Source organism: Cupressus sempervirens, chromosome 7, assembly GCF_028749045.1.
Source record: "Cupressus sempervirens isolate cs-2001-9-10 chromosome 7, ASM2874904v1, whole genome shotgun sequence".
NCBI lineage: Eukaryota > Viridiplantae > Streptophyta > Pinopsida > Cupressales > Cupressaceae > Cupressus > Cupressus sempervirens.
In genome coordinates this window covers 389,983,732-389,987,944 of record NC_143124.1, presented here as the reverse complement: position 1 = coordinate 389,987,944, position 4,213 = coordinate 389,983,732, and the positions used below count along the sequence as shown (strand labels likewise).

Genomic DNA, 4,213 nt, shown 5'->3' with positions numbered 1-4,213 from the left:
GAGAGAGAGAGAGAGAGAGAGAGAGCCAAAACTAAACCAAACTAAACTCTAACCACAAAATAACCTTAAATACAATTTAATGTTGAACCTTTCATTAGTTCATTACATAATAACCCTAGCCAAAAGTGAAACCTATTAGTGATTAAATATTGGCCCAAATTAAATCATAACTTTAAACCTAATAAACCTATAAATGATCATGAATCCTAAACATAATACTAAATCAACTAAAAACCACATCCTTAACACTAAACTAATTTTAACCCTATTTATAAACCTCAATAAACTCAAACTCTAAACCTACTCAGAAGCCTTGACATTTTTTTGTGTTAAACTAAGCAACTACAAACCCAAACCTCCATTAAATTAGACCTATTTGTCAAATTCAAAAAAAAGTCTTATTCATAAAAGAATTATACAAATGCATATTATAAAATTTATGTAGCAATATATATATATATATATAAAGCTAAGATATATCGAAGTTTTAATTTAAAGAGAAAAATATATTTATATTAAAAAATTAAAGCCTTGATATCTCTCTGCTTTCTCTATATATATTATATAAATATATAATATGTATATAGCTAATATTATATGCTAAAAAAATTGCACCATAGTAGCTAGGAATAAATTATATGTAATATGATCATAGTTATAGTAAATAATTGCAATATGCATTATAACATACACAAGATTTTAAACTAAAAAATTTCAAATACATGATAATCATAACATGAAATTCATTTTAGGTTTAAACTTGTAGTATCCTATTAGTAGTAGTCATTTAGAATAACTCATATGTAATATTAGCTTTGTAGTGAGCATCATAACATAGCCAAATTAGAAAAAAATTGTATGGAGAAAGCATGTGGAAAAACTTCGGTATAACAAAAATTACTTTCAATTAACAAAATTACAAATAAATAAATCTGTATATTTTGTTTCAAAAAAAGTTATTAAATAATATTAAGAAATCAAATGCCTGCAAATCAATTAATTGTTTGAAGGCTGATTTTTGGACATGGTCTTTATTATATGACTATTATTAAACAATTATTTGACATTGAAATAAATACATATAATTTTTAATAAATTTAAAATTTAAATTGTGTTTCCATATTTTTAAAAAGCTACATAATTTATAATTTTATTTTTTTCAACAAACTGTTTAGAATCAAAGTCTTTTGTTTGGGTGAGAGTGATAATAATAAACTTAAAAAATCTATATTTATTATTTATTTTCTTTTTTTTGAAGCGCTCTTATATATGTTTCCATTTTCAATTATTATTAATTATTTATAATAATAAATTCAATATTTAATTACTCTTTATAAATACACAACATTATATAAATTTTATGCTACAACTTTTTTCATATTAGAATTATTATTGAATTGAATTTTAACTTTACAAAATCAAATTATTATTAATTAACATAAATAAAAGTATTAAAGATTTAACTAACATGTGCACAATACATATCAATTTTCTTAAGCAATTAAACATTTATTGAATATTTTTTCCAATAAGATATCTTTCCATATGGTATAATTTTATCAAAGACTCGCCATAATAGAAATTCTCTACCAATTTAATAGAAAACCAAAACATACAAAATTTAGGTTCCTTAACATGTAGAGGGTCACTTCAACAAATGGAATTCAATGTATTATTGAAAGAATGAAGAAGTAGGAAGGTGAAAATCATTGACAATGGATTACAGATGACTGCTAATTAATCAAGACTACGATGGCGATGAAGAGCGCCTTGTTATGCCAATACTAGTAAACAAAATAAGCACTAATATGCGAGAGGAGGAATGCTCTGAGAATTTCTGAAGTAGTTTTTGGGATCCACCTGAGTTTTTGCCTTAACAAGCCTATCATAGTTGTGGTGGAAATACTTGTCGCCCCAAGTCCTCGCCTGTTCAACAGAAGCACTCCCATTGAAGGCGCTACCCAGATCAAGATCCAGATAATTCACATACGCAGCCCTTGGTGGATGGGACAAGTAGAGCTCCATGTATCTGTAAAGCTTCCTCATCCATTCAATGTAGTGATCATCCTTGCTTTTGCTCGTCCATGTTACCTTATACTGAATGTCAAACAATGTCCCCTTCCGCTGAGGAAAAGGTAACGCATTCGGAGGAATGCTGTTCATGATTCCTCCAAGAGGAGAGAAAATGGCGTATGCGCTCACCTCCCCTTCCATAATAGACCACAGCCCTCTCAGGGCAGGTTTCGGCAACGGCGTTTTTCCAAAATCCGACTTAATCTTGAAGAAAAACTTTGTTCGTATAATATCGGTTTGTCAATTGGCTCACGTTGGTGCTATCAAAGTTCCCAGTTGTCTCCACCCATTTCATTTCCTTACAATCTGAAGCCGCCATCCCCAGCTCGGGGAAAACCTTCCCCATTTTTTTCAGCAGCTCGGGTTGACTTCCCAGGTATATTCCTTGAAACGACGCTCTGACGGTTGTGCTGTTGTTCACTTCTATCCCGAAGTACTGCACTCGCATGAAGATATCTTCGTCCATTGAAGGACCAACATAATGCCATCTGTGAACAGCATCCGTGACATTATCGGTGCCCGTCTTTAATACAGTGAAAGCTGTTAAAATGGTGGGCACGCTCACCAGCTGCTGTTTCCAGGCATACACAACTCCCCAGCTTCCGCCGCCGCCGCCACTTCTCAGAGCCCAAAAGACGTCCTCATCCATGCTCTTCTTGTCCATCACTTTCCCCGACGCATTTATCAGCAGGGCATCCAACACATTGTCAGCCGCCAGCCCATATTTTCTCGACAGGAAGCTCAGCCCTCCGCCGGCAATATAACCTCCGGATCCGACCGTGTGGCAAACTTCAGCAGGGAAAGCGAGGTTGGGCGAATTGTTTCCAATGGCAGAATAGACTTCGCCCAACTTGCACCAGCCTCCACCCACGCCGTCTTTGCTTTCACGTCCACTGTGAGTTTGTTGAGTTTCAGCAAGTCGATGAGAACGAATGGAACGTTGGAAGTGTAGGAGAGCCCCTCGTAGCTGTGTCCTCCGCTTTGAACACGAATCTCCCACCCGTTTTCTATGCCGCACAGAACTGATTTCACCAATTGGCTTTGGCTCTCAGGAATAATGATAACGTAAGGCCTTGGCGTCTCAGCCTCCGCGAATCGAAAATTTTGGGCAGAAAAATTCAGCAGAGAGTAAAATTCAGAAGCGGAGGAGGAGATGATCGTAAGGTTTTTTTAGGCCGCTTGCATGCAAGCACGACAATAATCCTTCGCCATCTCCGCTTTTGGCCGATGTAGCAGCGGTGAAAGGGCTGCAGACTACGACTGCCAGAGTCAGAAGCAAATAAAACTTTGCCATCTCTTCTCTTCAACTGATGTTATGTTTTCTTGGAATGTGATTCAATCTTCTCAAATTTATAGGCACCAGTTCGGTGGTCTCGCGTTACAAATGTGACCATTCTAAACCTAACCCTGTCGATAAGCTTGTGCCACCGTTGATTTTGACTTTGGAATTCGATTACAAACTCTGGAATTATTATTTTAACAGAATGAGGTGATAAAGAGGCTTTGACTTATTGTTTGGCATGCTATTGTTAAAACCACGATCACAATGACATCGATGCTTCAATTCTTACAGATTCATTTCAAATGTTTGTGACTATCTTTGCCAGCAGCATTACGTGATCGTTGTGGTGGTATTCTATCTTTATTATTATTATTATTTTAGAATGGTCCAATGACATTTTACTAAATTTATTTGGCTTAGTAGTCCCCTCTCTCTCTATACATAATTTGTATGTCAATATCTATTAAAAATTATTATTAATAATAAAATGTCTTTAAATAAAAAAATGAATTTTATAAAGCATTGGTTATTATATATAACTTTTGTATATTCATTTTAAATTAAAAGTTTAAAACTTATAATTTAATTATTTGACGGGAATTAGAATTAGAATTAGATTTCTAATTTTACCTTCTTTTAAATTCAAATAGTTCAAATAGAATTGAAAATTATTTTGTCTGATATTTTCTATATGATCGTTTGCTTTACATCTTCTTTTTCCTTATAGTTTGAAGCTCTCGTTGTAAGTGTCGTCTATTGAGCACATAGAGTCCTTTTAGTTCTTCTCTAAAAATAGACACAATTTCCATCCCATTATTTTTTATCAATCTATCACTGTATTTGTGTTAGGAGCAATTT

At 33.8% G+C, this 4,213-nt stretch overlaps 1 pseudogene; it reads right to left on the bottom strand.

Annotated features, from left to right (window-relative positions):
* Positions 1-1,649: 1,649 nt before the first annotated feature.
* On the bottom strand, positions 1,650-3,382 carry LOC149547146 (berberine bridge enzyme-like D-2 pseudogene; annotated as a pseudogene).
* Positions 3,383-4,213: the final 831 nt, after the last annotated feature.